The sequence below is a fragment of the Chlorocebus sabaeus genome, chromosome 8 (genome assembly GCF_047675955.1).
Source record: "Chlorocebus sabaeus isolate Y175 chromosome 8, mChlSab1.0.hap1, whole genome shotgun sequence".
NCBI lineage: Eukaryota > Metazoa > Chordata > Mammalia > Primates > Cercopithecidae > Chlorocebus > Chlorocebus sabaeus.
In genome coordinates this window covers 37,249,489-37,274,565 of record NC_132911.1, presented here as the reverse complement: position 1 = coordinate 37,274,565, position 25,077 = coordinate 37,249,489, and the positions used below count along the sequence as shown (strand labels likewise).

General features: G+C 47.9%; 1 long non-coding RNA gene across 1 annotated transcript in view; it reads left to right on the top strand.

Moving 5' to 3' along the window:
* Positions 1–20,767: 20,767 nt before the first annotated feature.
* Positions 20,768–25,077, top strand: part of LOC140712300 (uncharacterized) — an 89,216-nt gene continuing 84,906 nt past the window's right edge. Inside the window, exon 1 of the long non-coding RNA XR_012093830.1 lies at positions 20,768–21,205. This is a non-coding gene — a long non-coding RNA (uncharacterized lncRNA). The remainder of the gene's footprint in view (positions 21,206–25,077) is intronic.

Genomic DNA, 25,077 nt, shown 5'->3' with positions numbered 1-25,077 from the left:
CACAGTAAAAACCCAGGGAGGCTGCAAAGTGACACGTAATACAGGCACGCGGAACGGAGGATGCATTTGTTTGAGGGAGACAGAATTGACCATGGAACAAAGGGTTTCTGGGCAATGGGAGATGGCCTTCCAGACAGCACTCAGCCTGGAAGATCCTCCCTAGAGCCAATGACAGGGATGTGTATACACTACTGCCGCTCTCTCAGCGCAGGTGCAGAAGATGCTTGGGAGCAGGCACTTTTGCAGTAGACACTGGCAGAGTTGGTTTTCCAGACAGTAAGATCATGCTACAGCACCTTTCATGAATTAATGGCATGATACATAGAGAATGGAATAACCAGAGTATCTAGCCGATGAAGACTCCTCATTAAAAAATGAGCTTTGAGCAACTGAGGGTCCTCTGCAGCTAGACACTCTGCTAAGACCCTGGAAAGGATGAATCTGACATGCAGTGAGGCTCGTTATACCAGCTAGGGCCCACACCACGTGTCATGCAGCATGTGACATGATCTGATCAGCAGAGGATGAACAATTAGGACCACCGTGGAAGAAGAAAGCCCTGATCTGACCCATGTTGAAGGATTTCACTCACTGAAAAGAATTTTGTTGTAGGGTTGAGGGCTGGTAGTTGACATTAGAACCACATGGTGGTCATGCCTGTCTCTTTGGTTGGACCGTATAACTGGGCTTAAGTTAACTGTTCAGCAAACAGTATAGAGTTTTTCTCTAGGTTGGGATCATCTGTCTCAGTATTTTTATTTTATTAATTTTTTTAAGACAGAGTCTTGCTCTGTCATCCAGGCTGCAGTGCAGTGGCACGATCTTGGCTCACTGCAACCTCTGCCTCCCAGGTTCAAGTGACTCTCCTGCCTCAGCCTCCCAAGTAGCTGGGATTACAGGCCTGTGCTACCATGCTTAGATAATTTTTGTATTTTTAGTAGAGATGAGGTTTCTCCATGTTGGCCAGGCTGGTCTCGAACTCCTGACCTCAGGTGATCTGCTCACCTCAGCCTCCCAAAGTGCTGGGATTACAGGTGTGAGCCATCGTGCCCAGCTGTCTCAGTCCCTTTTTATTGTCTTTGTAAAGTCAGGTTGTTAGAAACAGATATCTGGGCACAATGAACCCAGCTGCCCATCACTGTCGAAGTCCTGGTATATCGATTGGTCAGTCAAGGAACCCCTTTTCCTGCAAGCTTCCTGCACACAGCTTATTCTTGCCTTGAGATGCTACCCATTTCTGGAAAACCAGAGGAGAGCACCACGCAGGCTTCCGTTGGCTTGTTTGAGCACATCTACCTCCAAGAAGTCTGGGGCCTGTTTGCATGCAGAAATTGACATGTGCCATTTCGGAAATCTTGTTTTATTGCTCCTTTTCCTCTGACAGTCCCCCTCCTCTGCCACCACCTCTTTCCCTCCTTAGGAATACTAGTCCCAGATGTGACTCTCTCTGTTTCCTTTGGCTGGGAATTTGCCGTTTTCCCATAACCCAGTCGGGTTGCCTGTTAGAGAAACCAAAAAACTCCAACTTTCTGGGAAGACAGCTAATTAAATTCCCAAAGAGGGAAGAGGAAAGCCCCCTCTGAAACAGACAGATACGTCCTCATAGTATATAATAATCACAGAAGAGAAAGTGCCTGGGTTGAGCCTAGGGAGGCAGTAACATGGTGTTCTGTTTCTTAATGTCCTCTGCAAAGAAGCTGGCCCCGGGTTTAAAATAGCCCTCTGGTAAAAGCAACTATTTAAAGAGTATTGGGGTCTGAAAAATGCAAAACAAAGCGTTGTTGATTAAAAACACATGGTTTGTTCTCGAGACATGAGTAGCCAGCAAAATCAAATGTGACAGTGTTTTGGCTTTTTCTATCCCACAAGACATGATGGTGATTTATTAGAGTGATGTCAGCTGTGGTTAAAAAAAGTTTGCTGGGTTGTCTTAATAAAAAGAGGCTTTACCTTGGAGCTGTCAAACTCCCTTTCTCCTCTGATTTGAAGCAGTGACTGCAAGGCCCTTGGCTCTCCTGCAGGGACTTCTCCCCAAGGGGCAGACTTCTGCCTTTGGAGAGTGCATGAGGTCACAGGGCGCTGCATGCTTCTTGGTGGAGATGCAGGATGGGCTTTAAGGCAAGGGCTGTAGCCCGATCTTGCTTTACTTGGCTTGTAGGTAGAGTACAGAGATGCTGCACCCATCTTGGAGCTGAAGCATGGCTTGACCTGGCTGGTTTAAGGTGGGGGGGCTTTGGATAGAGGGAGCACTGTAGAAAGGGAAGTTTTTAGCCCATGGGCTTCTATAGGCATGGGTGCTTGCAGATATTGAGAAGCTGGGCTGTTAGTTGAATAGAAGGGAAATTTCATAGTGAAAGATCTTTGGTTATAAGGAAGAGAAACTCCTCAAATTCAAGTAAACAAGATTTATTGAAAGGACATAACAGTCCATTTCACAGACATCTAAGAAAAGAAAGACCACGGGGAATGGGAGTGGGCAACCCGCACCAGGGCTGCTTTCTCTGCTTTTCTGGAGCTGTGTGGCCTCTTATTGCCACTGGGTTTGTGTTCCGTTCTCTGCCCAGGGCTTTCCTCGGGGAGATTCTTAGCTTTTGCTTCTTCGTGGCTTTGACTGGCTGCACATCACCTGTGTCCCAATGCTCCGCCATCCCATTCTTGTTTAACTCTGCTCATCATTCTCCACTTCAGTCTCATTGCCTCCACCCCAAATTCCTAAGAGAAAATCCAGTTGTCTTAATGTGAATCAGTTACGTGTCTCTGATCTAATCAGCCGTCACTCAGGAGCTATGGGCAAGGTCTTGGGGTTCAAAGGGGAGCCGTTTTCAGAGACTGGAGGTGGATCCACCTCTGTGAGAGGGTGTGGCCAGGAGGCAGAGTTAGGCAGGTCAGTGACAGAAAGGAACTGCGTCAGGGAAATTGAAGAAAGCACTGACAGGGATGTGTTTTTGTCCTGAGGATCAATGGGGGCTGAGATTGAGAATCGGCCATCACTGTTTCCGAATGCCTCCCTACCTCTTCCCCAGGAAGGGTCATGATCACATAGGGAAGGTGAAATTCCAGGGGATACTTTTAAGCCTGTAGACATGCCTAGAAAGTGAAAAGATGACATTATTTTTTAAATTAATAACATGGTTGCTTTTTCCTAATTACATAAGAAACACACAAATGATTGTAGAAAGCTTGGAAAACAGTAACACAGAAATATAGAAATAAAAAGCACCCTTAATGCGAGATAACCGCCGTTAACATATTGGTATATTTCCTTCTATTCTTTCTTCTTTAAGTAGTAGCCTGAGGCTATGGGAATGTTCTGTGCTTAAGATCTATCTTTTTGCTTTAATTATATGTCTTCAGACTCTGTAAGACTTTAGGATTGCTTGAAATTTATTCTCATAATTTTCCCTGAGCACATAGAATTGTTTTTTTCCCCTGGCTCTGTTACCTTTTCCTGTAAGTGGTAGCTCAAATGAAATCGGTATTTGTTAGTACCTCTCTGCTGCCACCTTACTTTCATGCAAGTCACCACCCTTACCTCCAAACAACCACGATTGTTATTATTATTATTATTATTATTATTATTATTTTTGGTTTGTTTATTTTTTTGAGACGGAGTCTCACTCTGTCGCCCAGGCTGGAGTGCAGTGGTGCGATCTTGGCTCACTGTAGCCTCCTCCTCCTGGGCTCAAGCAATTCTCCTGACTCAGCCTCCCAGGTAGCTGAGATTACAGGCACCAGCCATCACACCTGGCTAATCGGCTAAGTTTTATATTTTTAATAGAGACAGGGTTTCACAATTTTGGCCAGGCTGGTCTTGAACTCCTGACCACCTGCCTTGGCCTCCCAAAGTGCTGGGATTACAGGCATGAGCCACCGCACCTGGCGGACCATGATTTTTTTTTTTCCAACTTTGGGATCCTTTTTATTACTGAAATTTCAAGAATGTAATATAAACACTCAATTTTACTAGCTCCAAATATTCTGATGGTGATCCTAAGTTATTTCTAAATTCTGAGACCATGACTGTTTTTAAAACGTTTCCACTCTTGCATTCTTTCCACTCTCTTCTTCTGGGTGATCTTTTCAAGCCCCAAATCTGTTCTCATCATTCTTTGCTGGAAATCCTTTGCTGGTTATCTCTTGCATTTAGGATAAGATAGAAAAGATATCTAACAAGTTCCTCCTCTGCCTCACTTGCTCAGAGTTCCCGGCCACACGTGCCTTCTCTCAGTCCTTTGACTAACTTCAATCACTTTCGTGCCTCAGGCCTTTGCAAATACTGTTCCTGCTGTTCCAAACTGCTTCACCCAAGTCTTTAGTTGGGTGGACTCAGCCTCCAGCTCTCAGGTCAAATGTCGCTTCCCCAGAGAAATCTTTTCTTGACACTGGCCCTCCATATAGTCTCTCAATATCCCTCTTACATTTCCTTCATGCTACTTATTACAGTTTGGAATTATACTTTGATTTGTTTGGTTGCTATGTAATGTTTGTGTCCTTGATAGGCATGTGTGTCCCTAAGGCAGAGCAAATCTGTTTTGTGAAAGGTTGTACCCTATTCCTGCTTTTGTCCCTGGTCCCTGACTCAGCCACTGCCCTCACCTCCCCATCCCTAGTGCAGTGCCTGCCATAGATTAGATACTCAATCGATGCTTGTTGAATGAATGAGTGATGCCATTTCTTACCTGTTGCAAACATACAAGTGAAGAGCCATAACATTGTAGCATGTTGAATTGGGAGGTCTAGGCAGATAACATGGTTTTCAATAGACCTTGGTGTGAGTAGCTTTCATATTTGCCGTAATTTCTGAGTGTCCCTAAGGCTCACGGCATATAGTAATTTGTGATTGTGGTGAGGTCTGAGCTTGCATTGCATGTGCTGAGATGCCAGTGTGTGAGGCAGGTTCCTGCCTGGTGAGTGAGACAGATTTTCAGTGCTGTAGCTACACCTTAATGTGGCTTTGCTACTCTCTGCTTCTCACATCCTATGGGGATCTTTCTATAGGGAGAGTGCATTCCAGAACATCTCTGACAGCTGGTCAAGGCTCTGGGATTGAATACCTCCATGAAACAGAGCTCTCTGCCTCTGAATCAGCCTAGTGGACAGCTCTGGCTGTTAGATAGAGCTTCCCTGAGTTAAAGAGAGATTTAGTTTCCTTAGAACCTTTAACTATTGACTGCCTTCTGTCTTTTGGAGAAACATCAATTTCATTCAAGGGCCATTTACTGAATCCTGACATTGTATATAGCAGGTGACATGCCAGGCACTGGGTGTGGAGTGCTGGGTAAGACACACTCGAAAAGCTCAGCTTAGGGAATACCAATTGCAGGTCACAATGTTCTCACATAATTATCTCATCACAACAGCTTCGCAATGTGCATGTTATTAGGCCCATTTTACAGGTGAGGAAATAAAGTCTTGGAGAGTTTATATGACTTATTTGGGATTACACAGTTTGCATTCGAGGAGACTATAGCTCAATCTTAAATGTTTTGACTCCAACCTATTGTGCATTTTTTACTTCCCTAAGCTGAAAATATAAAATTTCTGCTTCAGGCAGCCCCTAGTATATTTAAGCGTAGCTACTGGACTCCCCAAATCATCTTTTCTCTTGCATAAACTTGATTCCCAAAAGTATGATGATACCTACTGGGTCTTCTTTGGACCCGGTCATGTGGAAGTACCCTTGCACGTTGCAGAAGGTCCCGGCTATTATACAACACTCTTCCATTTGCAAACCCGGAGGGCCTCAGCCTTGAGTACGAGATTCAGAAGAGGAATTTGGGGTGGTTATTCTCCATGGGCAATGAAACTGGTGGTGAAGCCTGGGACCTATTTCTAGGACAATTCAGGAGGTACTTTCCCAACAAGCATCTCAGCAGTGAAACACGAAAGATGTTCAGATTTCTAGGACTGGATGTCTGACACTCAGGCCATCTTCTCTACGACATCCCTGGTAGGGCTTTCGCAGGCATCTGTCTAAATGGGTCACATTACAGGGCACTCACAACTATCTGAGAAATCTCTAATAGACAGATCTATTAGATTTTGCTCAACATATAAGGAAAACAATCCCTGTCATTGTGTAGCTTCTGTTTACTGGTCTTCTTTTCGCTGGGCAGCTTAAGTGCAGTGCCTCTCTGACATGGCAGGCTGCCACACACTAAATATGCAGAGAGTCCCAGCTGGGGTCCAGACCTGGCTCAGGCAGGTCTGAGCAGGCCTGGTGAACTGCTGCATGGGCCTGTTAGAAGCCTATGTGCGCCAGAGATCACGGAGCCTCCTGGGAAGGAGCTCGTCTTGAAGGAAGAAGGAACAGGGCATAAACACCTAACCTGGTCACTGAGCTTTAATTGTGGCAGGAAAGGAGAGAGGTTCTGAGCATGGCCCAGTGTACAGCTCACAGCAGAATCTGTCTCACTACTCAGCCCACATTGGACTTCATTAAGAGATCTATGGAGAGCAAAAAAGCTATGCATAAAAATGGAAAGAATCGTTGACACTAACATGTGGTAGTCATTGGGGAACCAGCTCTGGGACTCATCTTGAGACTAACACAAAATGAGGAGAGAGGCTCACTCTTCCACTGCACTGCAGAGCCTGCAGTTCTCTGGCCTTGGGAGGCCTTGAGCATCTCTGTGGTGGCAAGCACAGCAATACCCAGCAGGAGGTAGCGGTGCCCTGTGTCCTGGCAGGGGCCTGGATCAGGCCAATGAGAATAGAACTGTGGGGACTGAAAACTGCCATGTGTGTTGAGCACACATGAGGCACCCCCTAGCCACTCTAGAAATAATGGGGGACACTTGCAAAGAGGCTGCCGTGCTGAGTGAGCTGGTGAAAGTTAAGTCATTGTTGGCCGGGTGCAGTGGCTCACACCTTTGGGAGGCTGAGGTGGGTGGATTGCCTGAGGTCAGGAGTTTGAGACCAGCCTGGGCAACATGGTAAAACCCTGTCTCTACCGAAAATACCGAAAATTAGCCGGGCATGAAGGTGTGTGCCTGTGGTCCCAGCTATTCGGGAGACTGAGGCAGGAAGATCACTTGAGTCCAGGAGGCAGAGGTTGCAGAGAGCCGAGATTGTGCCACTGCACTCCAGCCTGGGTAACAGAGCGAAGCCCTGTCTCAGAAAGAAAGAAAGAAAGAAAGAAAGAAAGAAAGAAAGAAAGAAAGAAAGAGAGAGAGAGAGAGAGAGAGAGAGAGAGAGAGAGAAGAAAGAAAGAAAGAAAGAAAGACTAATGGGATCACATGCAAATGGGCTGACTGAAACCCAGAGGACCGTCATGATCCCCCGTCCTCTCTTTTCCTGGATGAACATTCCCAGTGTTTTCAATCGCTTTTCTGAACCCACCATTCTGAACCCTCCACCATTCTTGTTACTCTCTTTTGAAACCATTCCAGGCTGTGAGAGCCAAAGTTGTTTGCTCTGAGGGTTTTCAGAAATCTCAGAATTAATCTGGCCTAACATTATTTTTTAGGCTACATGAAAGAAAGGCCCACAGAGGCTTGAAGAGACTTGTCCCAACTCTACGTCCAGTTAGGAGAAGAGCAAGGACTTCACTCAATGCACACGGCCCTGTTTTTTCTTTTATTCCCACTCAGATTTATTTACTCTTTATTTTTCTGTTGTTGGGTTTGTTTCTGAGCCAGGGGCTTGCAACATCTGGGCAAATGCACCCATTATGTTCTTATGGCCAGGCATGGTAGAGTTTTGGACTATCCAGCAGCTGTCAGAAGCATTTGGTTTTAACCCTCTAAGGGTGAGGGAAACAGACACAGCTTTTCACTGACCCTCAGGGACTCTGCATTCCCTCTGCAGAGACAGGCAAGGGGAGCCCCTCAGTGGAAAAAGCATCTCTTTCCTTGCAAGGAATAAGGTCATGCAGGTGCTCTGTGCAGAATCAGAAGGTGACAGAGGGAGGTATGGTCCAGTGACCCCAAAACAAGTGGGAAAATTGTCCACATGGAATCACTTAGTGCTCAGACAAAAAATCCCCCCAAAAAAACTGACCAGGAAAATGTCCCGCCATCAACTGTGGCTCCAGATAGAGAACTGGGATGGGTCTTTGTAGCCAGTGGAGTTACTTTGATGTCAGAAAAGAGATGTAAGATTCTACACATCTCTGTCTTTGGCTGGGGCTACACCAAAACCCTGAGACGGCCTGCAAAGATCAGCATTTCCTCGACCACCCTACCCGCGTTCAAGGGTTTGCTTTGTATGTTGAATTCAGGGCTAGCAAGTGGATGCTGCTTCTTTCTATGCCGAGGCCAGTGGATTCATGGTGGCTGAGGAAGCGTGGTGTTTGAAAGGAATCCGAGACTGGATGTGAGGAGGAAATGAGTGTTCTGATCAAGCAGCAACGTCTTTGTCAGTCCGAAGGGGAAAAGGATGGGGAGTAGGTTTAAATATCAGGTAGGCAGAATAATAGTTCTCCAAAGATGTCCATGTCTTTATGTCTGGAAGCTGAAAATATGGAATGTTACATGGTGGGGGTGGGGATTAAGGATGCAGATGGAATTAAGGTTGCCAAGTTGCTACTCTTGACAGGGGAAGATTACTCTGATTTTCTCTGTGAGTCCAAAGTCATCATAGGGATCCTTATAAGTAAAAAGGGAGATCAGAGACCAAGAGTCGGTGATGTCATGTGAGAAATACTTGACTGATTATTGTGAGCTTTGAAGATGGCAGAAGGGGCCATGAGCTAAGGAACGTGACCAGCCCCCAGAAGTTGGAAAAGGCAAGGAAACAGATTTCCCCTGAGTCCCCAGAAAGAAACACAGCCCTGCCCACCCCCTGATTTTAGCCCTCAATTTAGGAACCATTGTAGACTTGTGATCTCCGCAAGTGTAAGATAATACATTTTTGTGGTTTTAAACCACTACATTTGTGGTATTTTGTTACAGCAGCTATAGGAAACTAATACAGATTTCTATTCTTTTCCACCCATGACTCATGAAGAAAACGTTTCTTACCTTTAGCCTACAGTTCTTGTTCAGTTGCTCAAGCCCCTTCCCTCAGGACACCAGGAACAGAATTGCTAAGATTGCTAAGACCGCAGAACAGTTTCCTGTAAGGATGGCTATAAAAGCACCACCCATATTCGATCTTTAAAAGGCAGTGGTACAGGTTATGCATTTTCCTCTAAACTTGAAGTGTGTGGTTGGCGGGGGAGGGTCCTGGGGATGCAGGTTCAGAGCTGGGTGTCAGCCCTTAGCAGTCACTGCCATACCACACAGCATGTTCTGGGGATAGAAGGTTAGGCTGGGACTCCCCACACTCGCCCTCAGTTTTCTTACCCATGAGATGAACATCCAGTGACCTCAGGAGGTCTCTTTGATGTTTTATCATTTGAAGTATTCAGAAATGATGCTGGAGAAAAGAAATGAAAAATAATGGAACATTTTCTTTTCCTTTTTGAGACAGATTATCACTCTGTTGCTCAGGCTGGAGTGCAATGATGCAATCTTGGCTCACTCTAGTCTCCGCCTCCCGAGTTCAAGTGATTCTCCTGCCTCAGCATGCCAAATAGCTGGGACTACAAGTGTGCACCACCATGCCTGGCTAATTTTTGTATTTTTAGTAGAGACGGGGTTTTACCATGTTGGCCAGGCTGGTCTCAAACTCCTGACCTCAAGTGATCCACCCGCCTCGGCCTCCCAAAGTGTTGTTACAGGTGTGAGCCACTGCGCCTGGCCAAAATAATGGAACACTTTCTAAATACCAAACATGTTAGTTACATAATCTCATTAGTTCCTCACAACAGTTCTGTGAGGTTGTCATGTCAATTGGGTTCCATTTTACAGATGAGAACATAGAGGCCCGAGAGAAGTTGAGCAGCTTTTCAAGTCATCCAGCTAGTAAACTGAGGAACCAGGAATTATGTCACGACATCAGAAGCCTACACGTTGCCCTGTGACATCATGACACCTCCCAAGAAGGATCCCGGCCTTGGGTCATGCTGAGGACAGGATCCAGCTGACCAAACTGCAGTCTGAGTCCAGGAATGATGCTCTTGGGGAAAACTCTGTGGCATTCCAGGATGGCAAGACTTAGGGTAACGAGAATAATTCTTCGGTAGCACAAGTACTTGTGATTTTGTTTCTTTTCCTGGCTTGCCTGGGAGCAGTTGTGTGGGCTTGCCTAAGTCACTTACCTTCCCTGGACTTCAGTTTTCTGGTCTGTGAAATGGGAAAGACAAACTAGAATCAGTGTTTTCTACTCATTCTTGTTTTTAATAAAATCATGCCCCATCAGCAAAGGAGATTGTGTTGAGTGTTACTTCCTGCAATTTATATTCCAAAAGCAAATACTTTTCTTATTTTCATCCCGGGGGAACACACGTGGGCCCCTTTTTTGAAGCTCAGGGGCACCCGTGGGTGCTCTGAAAGGGCCCCAGCTGGGAAGCAGTCCTTGTTTCTATGTATATACCCTGCACGTTGGCTTTTCTTTCTTGTCGACCTTCCAGTCAATCGTAAGAAAATCGTAAGTGTCCTTTTTTCCCTTTCCCTTTCCCTTTCCCTTTCCCTTTCCCTTTCCCTTTCCCCTTCCCTTCCCTTCCCTTCCCGTCCCTTTCCTTCCCTTCCCTCTTTTGGGACGGAGTCTCCCTCTGGCTCCCAGGCTGGAGTGCAGTGGCACAATCTCGGTTCACTGTGATATTTGCCTCCCGGGTTCAAGAGATTCTCCTGCGTCAGCCTCCCCTCTGGCTCCCAGGCTGGAGTGCAGTGGCATAATCTCAGTTCATTGCGATCTCTGCCTCCCGGGTTCAAGAGATTCTCCTGCATCAGCCTCCTGAGTAGCTGGGAATATAAGCTTGCACCACTATGCCCCACTAATTTTTGTATTTTTAGTAGAGAAAAGATTTTGCCACCTTGGCCAGGCTGGTCTCAAACTCTTGACCTCAGGTGATCTGCCTGCCTCCCAACATATGGGATTACAGGCATGAGCCACTTTCCCCGGCCAAAATGTGGTTTTTCAAACTGCACATTCCTCTCTTCTTCCACCTGCCTTCCTGGGTGATGTGATGATCTTCCTGTGACCTGACATCTTGCCCACTCTTGAGATCCCTTTATTTGATAGTTGAGAATTTTCTCTGCATTTAGGATTATTGGAGACTTAGAATATATATATATATAATATATATATTATATATAGTGGAAGAGAGGAGACAAGGCAGCCTTTCTGAGTTGCCCATCTCTCTTCCTGGACCCTCCCCCGCCCCCACTATTTTTCTTTGTCTGGAGCATTTATCTCTCTGTGTTCCCCTCTAGACTGCCCCTTGACTCTCATGTCCGTGGAGCAGCAGGCAGGCAGCCCTCCTGTTTGAGTGGGTCATGTCTCAGCAAGATTGCAAGAGCAGTTATCTTTTATTTCTGGCATGTGCTGCAACACAAGAGTGATCCCAGCTTCAGAGATTATCGCCTCTCATCTTTTATTCTCCCTTTTCTCCTCTCCTTTTTCTTCCTGCAAGATAATAAAATTACCAGGCCAGCCCTCCCTTCCTCACAGCCTGGTCAGAGTTCAGAGATATTTACTTCTTGGGTAAATAGCTGTAATCTCCCTAACCAGGCTTTCTCGCACTTAAGTGAGTTAAATTCTCCTGGTCTAATCCCCCATGTGCTGTGGTTTTTTGAGTATAAAGCTTTTGACATCTTTTGATATAAAATGTCAACTCTGGGCCACTGGATCTGATTAGGCATCAGGTGAAGAGTGACTAGGCTGGAAAAGAGGGGCCTCTCTGCAGAACAGCTTTGGGTAGAAAAAATAATACATGGAAAAGAAGTTTTGCTCCAGCGAGGAAAGGAGGAGGGATATGTGGGTATTTGGCAGGGCCGGGAGTGTCCTCAATCATGCAAATCCTTGGTGCCCAGTCAGGAACGCAAGGTCCTGAATCAAGCCGGCCCACCACCCACGCCCCTCCGTGTTTGCCCTGACATGTGCTGGACATAGCGACCCACACAGGAGAAGCAGGTGGCAATGTGCCTGAGCTCAGGGGACACGCCGTTTTTACTGGGAGACACAAGATGTACCTGAACCTCTAGGAAACAATACAGGGGCAGATTAGGATCAAAGGCTAAGTAACACTTGGTTCAAATTTTTGAAAATTCTGGGGCATAGGGAAGATTCATAAAGGGCTAGAGGATGGGAGATCAATATTGTTTGACAGGGAAAGTGTCTGAATGCAGATGGAGGCTGGACCTATCCTCGAAGATTGGATAGGTCGTGTGTGTGTGTGTGTGCGCGCGCGTGTGTGTGTGATAGTGGTGTCAGTCGGGGTGGCAGAGCAGCATTCCAAGTACCAGAATCAGTAGAAATAGGGTCAGGAGTAGGAATGAGCCTGGTGTAGATGGCATCCAGGGGGTACACATGTGGGCCCATTTTTCAAGCTGAGGGGCACCCGTGGGTGCCCTGAAAGGGCCCCGGCTGGGAAGCAGTCCTTGTTTCTATGTATATACGCTGCACGTTGGCTTTTCTTTCTTGTCGACCTTCCAGTCACTCCTAAATTCGGTTCCTGCTCTCTGCCTCTCCCAGCCTGCCAGGCTGCCCGTGCCTCCGCCAAGCAGTGACATTTTCCCAAGCACAGCCTGTGCCGTTTAAAGCCTGAGATGCGCTTTGGGGTTTGACTCCCCCTGCCACCCTCCCTTCAAATGTGTGTGTGTGCGAGAGTACCGATTTTTGGCCTTGAATCCCCATTAAAAAGAAAAAGAAAGTCAATTGCCAGGGCCGAGAATTAATGAGCAGTTCATGGAGCCTGAAAAACTGCCCACCTGTCCCCACTGCTAGCTGCCCTTGGATGCAGGCAGAGCCATCCGCAAGTTATTCTCTCCTCTGAGAGCAGCCCCAACACCCTGGCGGGGGTGCCGCAGGGGTAATTGTCCTGCTTGGGGAAGGACAAGGCCCCAGGTCACCTGTCCAAGGGTTTCTGTCTTCCACTGGTTGCATCTCCCTGTAGAGCTGCAGGAAGTGTGCCCTGAATCCCTTCTCTATTCTCAGGTTTTCGTCTCCTCTTCCAGTAGCCAGTCCTGCCAGGGTTCTGGCTGTGCGGGGACAGGGAATGGCCACCCTGTCCCAGCTGAGCTGCAGGAAGTGTTTTGATGCCATGTGGAGCTGGGTACCTTCTCCCCACCCTCAGCTCCTGTCCCTGAACACGTTCCTTGCAGCTCCTCATGGCCTGCCTGGGCTCTTCACTCCCAGAGGCCTCCCCTTGCCCTTCCCCCTAGTTTTATGCTTCTGTCTCCATATTTGTCTCCTGCAGAGCCCCCTTGTTGCATTTTGTTGAAATGTGTGCATCTGAAAACAATGAAAAAGAAGTAGGGTGTTTTCTTTAGATACCTGTCGCTGAAACACCGGCCCCCTCTCCCTTGCAAAATTTATCTTGTTCACTTCTTTCCCGCATTGGTAATTGGTTTTTGGGCAGGGGAGGGGGCTAAGGACATGTCTTTCTTGCTTTAAGCACCTAACACGCTATGAGGCATTCATGTCTCACTGTGGGCTGTCATCTTCTATGCACAGCTAGTGGGAGCTGGGTTTGAAGGGGTTGCAGGAGCAGCAGAGAGACGGCCTGGGCTGTCTTGCTGTTGAGGTGCTCTGAGATGTGCAGGCGTGCCCAAGACACTGGCCTCACAGGTGACTAAAAGGCAGGCAGGGAGGGGGAGAGCTTAGTGGGACCCAGAGAGGAGACAGGGCACTGATAGTAAGGGTGACCCGATTTTCAATCATGAACTCTACCTGTTTCCTTTTCTCTCTTCATCTCTTCCTCTCAGGGGCTAGTGAGGTGAGGGGGCGGTGTTTGGGGAGGGCGCGATGCTGCCAGGACTAGCCCTAGCTCTCTGCATAGGCTGCGTCCTATATACTCAGATTGGGATGAGTGGGTGACGCCTTTCCCGAGGGAGGCTGAGCACGCCCGGCTCTCTGCTGTGGGTGTCTGCGCAGCTTCTACAGCTCCCTGCCCTGCTCTGGACATCACTGTCTAAAGCATGCCATGACAAGACTCCCTTACCCGACACATTTGTTCTCCATGCAGTGACATAAATGTAGTAATTCTAAGATTCTAAGCCCTGAATACTGAAATGCTATAGACAGCTGTTGAAATGATCAAAAAATCAAGCAGAAGAATATTTCTACCACACCTACCACAGTCAAAGCTTTGAACATAACATTGCCCATCGCAAAACTATTAATAAAGCAACTGTAATCATATTGATTGATACCATTCACAGAGTGTCTTCGATGTGCCAGGCATTTTCTCATCTATTTTTGACAATAACCCTTTTATCTCCAGCTGACAGTTGAGGAAACAGCCTTGAAGAGGTTGAGTAACTTGCCCAAGGCTACGTAACTACTTCAGGGTAAGGCTGGGATTCAGACTCAGCTCCAGTGCCAAGCCCCAAAGCCAGGAAGTACGTGAACACAGGAACTGACCAAGCCAGGAAAAGCACAGTGCGTGGACAGCGAATCTCAGAGGAGGCGTTCAAGGGAGCAGGTCTGTAGACGTTAGTGTGGTGACAGAGGGTTCTGGAAAGAGTTGAGGCATGATCTGGATTTAGGCAGGTAATGGGGCAGGCAGAGGAATTTCAGGATGGATTAAGACATTTGAGGTGAAGAGATGAGGGAGAGAGGAATGGAGGCTTGGCTCAGGGAGGTGGTAGGAGCCAGGGCAGCAAATAGTGAGGTTAAATGTTGGAATCCCACATGTTCTGTGTGTGAATTTGGGGGCAAGTTAGTAAATGCATCAGTGTCCCAGTTCCTCAACAGTAAAGCAAGGGTAATAATAGTGCCTGCTTTGCCTTTTTTTTTTTTTTTTTTTTTTCTGAGACAGAGTCTTGCTCTTGTTGCCCATGCTGAAGTGCAGTGGTGCAATCTCGGCTCACTGCAACCTCTGCCTCCTGGGTTCAAGTGATTCTCCTGCTTCAGTCTCCTGAGTAGCTGGGATTATAGGCGCCTGCCACCATGTCCAGCTAATTTTTGTATTTTTAGTAGAGATGGGGTTTCGCTATGTTGGCCAGGCTGGTCTCAAACTCCTGACCTCAGGTGATCCGCCCACCTCGGCCTCCCAAAGTGCTGGGATTACAGGCGTGAGCCACCACGCCTGGCCCCTGCGTTGCCTTTCTGTGGCAAGGATTGCAAGGTAACTCATGCTAGGCACTCAGTTCTGCCTGGCACCTACGCCACTGCTACATCAATGTCCTTTGGAGCTGAAAACATTCTGCCCTCTCTGGGTTTTTGTGTCATCTTAACTCTTCTGCCTTCTTCAGGGTCCTTAGCCACTGAGTCATCCAGTTCAGTTGATTCATTCTCTCTTTTCCTTCCTTGCTGTCACCGCCTTGTTTGAGATCCCTGACGTGATGTGCCTAAGCAATTGCCACAGACTCCCAGCTGGTTCCCCGCCTTCGGTCTGTCTTCGCTTCAGTCCACGCTGTGCATTCGCACTGGATTATTTCTCCTAAAACGATGCCTTCTCCATCGTGCTTCCCTGCTCAGAACCCTCCAGTGACTCATGCTGGCTCTTTGCGATTAAATACAGACTTCTTCGTGGAATCACTTACAGCCCACTTTCCCATGGATTTGCCTTCATTCCTCCACACAGTTGGTCTCATCACCCCACAAACATGCGATGCTCTTTCCTGCTGCAGAGCCTTCATCCTGTCTCCTCTTCCAGGGATATGCCTTCCTCTTCCTCTCCGCATAGCCAAGGGCTCATCTTCCAGCCTGGCTTCTCTGAAACCAACCTCCTCCATGAAGTTGTTCCTGACCGGTTCAGCTCATGAGACCTCTCTCCCTGCTGGACATCTCTGATACTTTCTCTGTGCTTCACCCATTTGGCCAAGGGCTGCCCTACTGAAAACATACAGTCATGGAAAACTGACACATTTCCTCAGATGGGGTGCAAAGGCCTCAAGGGAAGACCACCTCATCTGCGTTTTCTGTCCCCTGTGGTTCCCAGCGTAGGGCAGGGCTGAACATATAGTTGTTACTCAATATATTTATTAAAAAATTTATTTCTATAGGTTATTGGGGAACAGGTGGTGTTTGGTTACATGAGTAAGTTCTTTAGTGGTGATTTATGAGATTTTGGTGCACCCATCACCCGAGCAGTACACACTGCACCCTATTTGTAGTCTGTTTTCCCTTACCTGCTTCTCACCCTTTTCCCCTTGAGTCTCCAAAGTCCATTGTGTCATTCTTATGCCTTTGCATCCTCACAGCTTAGCTCCCACTTATGAATGAGAACATATGATGTTTGGTTTCCCATTCCTGAGTTACTTCACTTAGAATGATAGTCTCCAATCCTATCCAGGTTGCTGCGAATGCCATTAATTCATTCCTTTTTATGGCTGGTTACTCAACACATTTTGCATTCTTTTTAAATAAAGGTGGGTTGGAGAATGATGCGAATGAAGAACTGGAAGACAGAGAAAAGAACCCCTTTTCCACTAAAGAAGGGGGTGACAATGCAAGCCTATGCAATGCATAGGTTCCCGCGGATGCAACACAAGCCTATGGCTTAGGTTGGGCAGTCATTCATGGCCCCTGAAATCAGCAGGCTTTCTCTCTTTGTGCTTCTGTCTGGGCCTTCCTCACTCCCTCGAGCTTTGCTTTCTACCCTGAGAAACTTCTCTCTCCCCACATGCCTCCCTTGGACTTTCCTGGTAGCATTCTCAGTCTTTGCAGAAAGTAAAACAAGATGAGATGGGTGTTTAGATGTAAGTCCCATATTTGATACTCCACCCTAGGCCCTGCTGGTGGTTCACAGTTGTCTGGGAGCATTTGTCTAATGCCTCAGTAGATGACTCTGGAGTGGATGAATAAAGAATGGCACACAGTGAACTACAATGCAAAACCACTCACAATAATCTATGACTGTTGAGCATATCCTTAATGACAGTAACAGCAGTAATAGTGAGAATGATCTGATGGGTAGTGCAGAGAAGGATGGAAGATGGGTGGGGATGCAGAGAAGCTGGTTCTCATCCTTGGGGCTCAGCGTTTCAAGCCAGGCTTCCATTTTTTGGGGGGTTTGTGATTCATGCCCAGCTGGCAAGTCTCCTCTCTCTGATTCAAAAGGGGAAGAAGAATCCCTCACCCGGGATCTTGGGGACGTCAAACTGCTCCTTACGCAACAGCCTCCTAATGAGTTAAGTGTAAATGAATCAGAAGCAGATGGATTGGATTGTTCTGGAAATACACCCGAGGTTTAAAAATCGAGGGAAAAAAGCATTTGGCAAAAGGCATTTTGGGGTTTGCCAAGACCCAGAACATTTGAAAAACAGTTCAAGATTTTTTTCTTTTCTCTTTGGTTGCAAAACCCAAAATGCTGCCTGGAGGCAGTAGAAAGAGATGGGCCTCCACTCTCCTTTCAAACTGAAGTTCCTCCTGCCGGGTGGGTAATGGACCCCAGATAGGAGGCAATGGGCTATAGCGTTGCACCAGGGAGTGACTGTGTCCAGGATCAAAGCGTCCTGCCTCCATTTGTTGCAGAAGGCAGTGCTATGAGCCTGCAGCTCCCAGGCTGGGCTTCAGTCCTCTGGGCCTGCCCTGGGGCCCTACCTAGGCCATGCAACCTTCCCTAAGACTTGAGTCACCTCATCCAATCAGGAGAAGCTCATTATGTAAGGGAAATGGTCTCCAATTTGCTGGCCAAGAAACTTTGGAGGTTAGCAAACACTAATCCAATAAAATATAAAGTGAAATGTTGATTTTACAGAAAAACCTTTACACAAATTTTTTTTTTTTATTATTAGTCACATTTGGCATAACTGAGCCTTTCCCTGGAGGGACCATCTTGTTAAGGGGAAGAAAAAAAAAAAAGCAACTGTCTCAGAGGAAAACTCGACCCAGCAGTTTCTAAATCTGCTGGCTGGCTGTGTGATTGTACATAAGGCACCAAACCTCACTCTGCTTTGGTTTCTTTCTCCTTTTATTTTTTTGAGACAGAGTCTCACTCTGTCACCCAGGCAGGAGTGCAGGGGCACGATTTCAGCTTACTACAACCTCCGCCTCCCAGGTTCAAATGATTCTCCTGCCTCAGCCTCCCAAGTAGCTGGAACTGCAGGAGCCCGCCACCACGCCCGGCTAATTTTTTGTATTTTTATTAGAGACAGGGTTTCACTGTGTTAGTCAGAATGGTCTCAATCTCCTGACCTCGTCATGGGCCCACCTTGGCCTCCCAAAGTGTTGGGATTACAGGTGTGAGCCCCTGCACCCGGCCGGTTTCTTTTTCTTTAAGTTCATTTTTTTCCCCCCAGAGACAGTGCCTCGCTCTGTCACCCAGGATAGAGTGCAGTGGTGCAATCTTAGCTCACTGTAGCCTCTAACTCCTGGGCTTAAGCCATCCTTCTGCCTCAGCCTCCTGAGTAGCTGTGATTTCAGGCACATGCCACCATGCCCAGCTAATTTTTAAATTTTTGTGTAAAGGCAGGGTTTCTTGGCTGGGTGCGGTGGCTCGAGCCTGTAATCCCAGCACTTTGGGAGGCCGAGATGGGTGGATCACGAGGTCAGGAGATCGAGACCATCTGGCTAACATGGTGAAACCCCGTCTCTACTAAAAATACAAAAAACTAGCCGGGCATGGTGGCGGCGCCTGTAGTCCCAGCTACTCAGGAGGCTGAGGCAGGAGAATGGAGTGAACCCGGGAGGCGGAGCTTGCAGTGAGCTGAGATCACACCACTGCACTCCAGCCTGGGCGACAGAGCGAGACTCTGTCTCAAAAAAAAAAAAAAAAAAAAAAAAAAGACAAGGTTTCTCCATGTTGCTCAGGCTAGTATCAAACTCCTGTCCTCAAGTAATCCTCCTGTTTCAGCCTCCCAAAGTGCTGGAATTATAGGCATGGGTCTGCTTTGGTTTCTTAATAACCATCTCTAACGGTTTTCTCTGACTTGATCGAAATACAGGAATCAAATAAGTTGGGGGCTCTCCTGATAATTCATGTTAGATAATGGATGCATCTTTATGTTGCAGGAACATGGTGTGTCCTTGGTGTGTCTAATACATGGTCCACCTAACAAATTTCAGTAGACCTGTTCCCTCCCCTGGGACCGATCTGTACAGGTCAACAGACCTGTATGCCTCTCTGAATTCTGTGGGTTGTAAGCTTGGTGAACCTGGCCATTCCCCGGTTCCATGGCTCGGTGACTTTGGGTCCCACCACAGGGTTTCTATCTGGCTGATCTAGGGTCTCTCACTCCCAAGATATGCTGTCTTTATTTGTGGTTTTGTTTCAGCCTGGCCTGGGAAAGCAATATTGGTGTTTGTTTTCCTTTGAGTTTCCTCCTGGTGCTCTCACCTTCCCAGCCTGCTGTCTGCTGGCACAGAGCAGGCCCTAGAGCTTACCATGGGGTGGTGAGAGGTTGGGAGATGGAGCTGAAGCTGTGGGTGCCAAAGGCAGAATGTGAGCAAAGCGCAACTGAATTCCATCCCTCTTCAGAGGCCCAGCTTGCTTCTTTATCTGTATGTTCCTTTGCTCCTTCATCTGCTCTATTCGGTGCTGAATCATAACCTGATCCCCCAGTGAAGACAGGCCTGTTCGGCTCAGCCCACAGTGACAATACCAGCACTAGCAATCGTGGAACTGTTTACAGTTTATAATGGGTTTTAGGTTCATGATCTCCCAGCTCCTCTTCTTCTAAAAAACCCACAGGAAATGCAGGGGCCTTCTGATCACCTAGCCAACTATCTGAGTTTCTAGGGAGAACGTTCTTGCTGAGACCCCACAGTTGGTGGCAGGGCTGGGTTTCACACCTTCTTCACTCACCGTGCTTTCTTCTTGTACTTGCACTCACTTTGTTCCTGGTCAGGATCTATTTTGTTCCGTGTTATTTTGTTTGCATCACCATTTCAACACTACATATGGACTGCACGCTCTTTTAAGACGAGGATCGTGTTTTGTACTTCTCTGTAATTCACACAGTGCTGAGCAGGGTGTCTTAGACATGAAAACTGCTTAATAAATAGCTAATTGACAGGGAGAAATACTGAATTGGGCAGAACTAGTGGTAACCCCAGTTCCTTGCAGAAAGATTAGCACCATGCGTCCTGACCTAAAAGACAGCTGCTCTGGGTCTCTGGGCTCTTCCCCATTGGTCGTGAAAGACGCCCTTTTGCTGTGATCCAGCCTCATTGTTATCAGGAAATAGAAAAAAGCTCACACCTAAAGGCCTTTTCCTGATTATCACCATGCTCACATATCCAGCAGGCCAAGAGATAGAAAAGAAAGTGTTAGCATCTGATATTGTCCTTGCCAAATAAAAATTAACCAGAAGCTCTAGGATTCCAGGGAGGAAGCCGCCCCAATGGGGAGCATGGGGGGAAAGAGCCTGTGGTCTGTGAGCGAGGGCCTCATCCCCACCCCGAAGTGATGGGGTCCATCGTCAGCTTGCAGGGTGACCCCGAGGCTACTGCCTCTAGGTGAACTTGAGAAAAAAGCTCTTTTCTGTCTCTGCCTGCTTGCTTCTTAACTGTGTGAGTGAGAGGGCAAATGAGATCCCATTTTGAACTCCCAGGAGGAGGGCAGTAGTAATAACAGTGATTATTTGGAGGTTATGGCTTGTTGAGGCTGCCATTAAAGAGAAAACAGCTCGCCCCGAAGGGTAACTGAGGCCACTTCCGGGAACTGAGAGCAGCGGACCCTCCTCTCTGACTGCAGGGAGAGGTGGTGTGCGGGAAGGACACAAAACACAAGGGGTTTGGTCTAGGACTCTCCTGTCCTTTGATTTCCTAGGTATAGGGGAACCCCCAGAAGCCCCGTCCCCCTAGTTGCTTCCTCTGATCTGTGAATTCTGGCTTCTCCAACATTTCTGATATGATGATTCAGGAAAAAAGTGGACTTGTCAGAGAGAGGAAGGGAAGATAAAAATAAAATCAAGTTAGCCAGGCCTATGAGTTCCTCTCATCTTAGTCATCCCCCGCTGCCCTTCCCCATAAACATCCACAATCTTAAAAATCCCACAGCCCTGCGCAGAGTGGGAGCCAGACTTTGGGGTCCAGGTCAAGGCCAGAGGGTGAAGGGGACATGATTCAGCCCTGTGGGCCTGCGGACGGACGGGGGGAGTGGGGGGCCCTGCAGGCCCCCCCCGCCGCCGAGGACGCAGGGCTGTGGGCTATGAGTCCTGCCTCACCCTGCAGCCTGCACCGCCTCTGCTTCTCCAAGCAGGAGCCGCCGAGTGATTGATGGGCCCCAGCCTGAATGGAAAGTCCAGATTCCAGCAACACAGCTTAAGAGGTAGGAGGAGAAACATGTCTAACATCTGCAACAAAATTAAAAATTAAATAAATAAAATTTGTTAGTTTACAAAATAGAACTGTTACTTGTTACTCAGGGTATTAACAATCTCCTTTTTTGATTAAAATTTTTTTTAATTTTTAATTTTTTTTGGTAACGCCCGTGAAAGACGTTTGTTTCAGTTGCCAACATTTCTGCAGAACTAATGTGGGTGGATTGTGACAGATATAATTTCTCCATCCTACAGTTTCATCAACTTGAGTTCTGTTAAACTATACCCGCTGGGCTTAGCTCCTTTTAAAGTTTCCGCTTTGACAGGTAGATTTATTAGTCTTGAAATTTGTACAAATCAGATGTCACTCGTGGCAACTTGTCAAAATGTCAGTCTGGCGAGGCGGCATGAAAGGCTTTCTGGAGAGAAAGACAGACGTAAGGCAGGCTTTAAAGAACTCCAGCACGAGCTGCGGGAAGGAGTGGGAAGGATTGCAGCCCCTTGATCCTCGAGGCTTTACTTTATTAAATATCTCAAGCTGTACAGGGGGACAGGCCTTTGGATCCCGGGTCTCTGAGACATCAAGTCTGACAGCTCCCAAATGATGGCTTCTGTCGATTGCAGCGTCTAGTTTCTCTCCTTGTAATGCTCATTTAGTGGCAGAAGGCAAGGGGGGCTCTTGTGGTTGTGCAGGCAGGGAGAGCAAATCCAGATCTTTTGGTTTCAAAAAACACTGGGTGGGTCTATGGGGGTGGATGGGTACTCCTGGGCTCCCTTGGCCAGAAGGAGGGGGCACCTTTCAGCCCACAAATGCAAACTCTTTGTTCCCTTGGAGAGAAAAAGTAGCCAGGAGGTGGGGAGGGAGGGAGAAATGCTCTCAGGTGCAGGCCATAGAAGCCACAGTCCTAAGACAGTCCCAGTACACCTGGGGCTCGCTTTCCTGGCCTGTGGGCTTCCTGAACTTTTCCGGCTTCCCCATTCCCCAGCCATCAGTGAGCCTACGATTTGGTAAGCTCCATAATTATCTTAGTTTGACACAGCAGGAAATGTTACTAATAGTCAGAAAATTATCTGAATTTCTCCCCTGGGGTGGGGAGTGCAGGAAAAAGACCCCAACCAGGGCCCCAGATAGAGATTTCTGCAGGTGGCAGACTGCAAGCATCCCGGTGGCATGGGTGTTTAGTTCTGAGAAGATACCCTCTTGGGAGGCGGGGACCGTACTGCAGAACTGGAGATACAGTGATGGCTGGGGAAGCTCGCACTAGCTTATTGCGGTGGTCTCTGCTCATCTATCTGTGTGGCTACCCGGGGATGCTGGGAGACGCCAAGTAAAGCTGTGAGGCTCAATATTCCCACAAGCTCACTCTCCCACTCCCCAAGAAATTCTGGGGGCATAACACTGTTTGTGTCCAGTGTGGAGGACGCGGACGCTGGATGACGGTGGTGTGCCCCGATGTGAATGCTAAGGGCCCCTGACCTGTAGTTCAGTCCTCCCTGCCTCTTTCTCAAGACGCATTGGGAGCCACTGCTGACCTCGGTGCCCACGGCCACCCATGCTGGTCCATCTGCCTGTGCGATGTGGGGTCTCAGCATCAGGATGAGGCAGGATTTGATTTGAGAAGTGAGGAGCTCGCTGTCTCCATCCCCACCCCCTTCCTCCTTTATTCCAGTCCCTTTTCTTCCTAGGTTTCCAGAAACTCCTGCTCAAATGCAAATACCTCTTGGAAGGGTGACACTCCTTCCTTCCCGGGGATTAGGTGACACCCTGCTGAAAGCAAGAGAAGTATTTTGTAGGAAGGAACCAGGGCTGTGACCAGGCAGGCCGGGCAGGAGGCCCCAGGGAACCTGGCTCACCTCTTGCTGTTCCAAGCGCCCTGCCTGCCGGCACCTCCTCCCCCTGTCCCCAGAGCCAGGCTCTCCATAGAGGCAAGAGGGACTGCAGAGGGCAGGGGTGGTGGAAGGACCCTGAGGGCTCTGCAGTGAAGGGAAGGGACTTCCACATAGACCCCTTCTCCTGTCCCCCAAGAACACAAGTGCTTGGGGTTTGTGGGTGGCTGAGTCATTTTCCTCCAGCAGCCTGGAGTCTTAGGCGTGAAGCGGGGGATTTTCTTCTCCCTGGGCCAAGGAGGGTGCTCTATTGGCATTCTTCCCAAGAGGAGAGGAATTGAGTCTGCTGTTTATGCTCCTGTTTGAGGCCTAGAGTGGGGAGCAAGTCTACTGACTTTGAAAGTGCGTGAGATGATCCCAGATGGGGCATCCCAGACATTAAGAGTCATGCTAAGGAGAATGGTCACAATGGTCTAATCACAGCAGCAATTATCCTAATAACCCTCAGGATGGAGATCTTGCCTTTCAAAGGGCTCCAAGAGCTTCCAGACTGGTGATCTCACATGATTCCAGCCTACTTCTGGCAGAGAGATCCAGTGGGACAGGCTGTATTAGCCTGTGGGGAAACTGAGGTGCTGAGCTCAGGCCTTTCACTCGGTCCCTTTTATTTTGCTCTGTGAGTCCGGGAAAAATGAATACTCTTCTTTTTGCCATCACTGGATTATTTTCAGTTGCTATCCTGTCCCTGAGAACAAAGCACGCACACACACACACACACACACACACAGATGCATACAAAGACACACAAACACACACACCTATGCACATAGACATCAACACACACAACAGAAACACATATACACAGATATAAACAGACGCAAAGACACACACGTGCACTCACAGACACAGACACGAACACACAGACACACACACACAGACACAAACACAGACACACACACAGACATAAACACACAGACACACACATGTATGCACACACAGACACACAGAGATTGTGCACACACAGACACAGACACACAGATACACACACAGACACACGCACACATATAGACAGATACACAGATGCACACAGGCACAAAGACACACAAACACACACAGACACACACACACATGCACTTACAGACACGTATACACACACAGACACACATATAGACACACACAGACACAGGCACACACACGTATGCACATGTGTGCAGATGCAGACGCAGGCGCACATCTGCAGCTTCTAGCCCCCAAATTGGCCCCTGCTGAAAAACACTGCCTAGGTGCTGCACAGCCCAGCCGCGGGCTCAGTCCTGCCTCTCCTGTCCCCACGAGCTGGGCACCATGTGTGGAGCTCTTCGAAAGGCAGCAGGGAGCCGGCGGATCTGGGGAGCACGTCCCAGGGGAGGACTTTCTTGAAGAGAAGTTGCTCTGTGCCCTGGTGTGGGGTGACTGACTTTAATGTGGGGGAAGGGCAAGGGACCTTTTGCCTGTCCCTCTTCTTAAGATAGCATTGCCTCCCCATATGCACCACACTCTGGGGTCACTTTCCAAGGGAGAGAATGGGGCCCTGAAAGGCTAAAATCAGAGCAGAAACGGTGGGCGCTCATGGCTAGCTGCAGTCCTGTGATTCTACTTCCTGAATGTGTCTCTGCTTAGTAATTTCAGGGCGGCCAGCAGGGAGAGGGAAAGCGGGGTGGGGGGAGTGGGGGGGTGAAAGGCAGGGAAGAAGAAGGAGGAGAAGAAAAAACCCATCAGCCCGTCTGGCATGAGTTCAGAAAACTCTCCAACTCACACATCTGGTTCTTATATTTCAAAGTTAATTAGTCATATTGAGGCTGTCTGAAGATAAATTTATCATCCAGAAAAAACACAAACAGTTTGAAAAATGAAAGGAAGTGAGGTGACATGGCTTGACGTTTAAATAAATCATTTTAACATGATTAAAAAACTTGTCCTGTCTGACACCCAGTACTTGGGTACTTTGTAAAGACTTTTTTTTGACAAAGACAAGTCCCTGTTTGGTATATAAAAGCCCTTGCCATTCAATTAC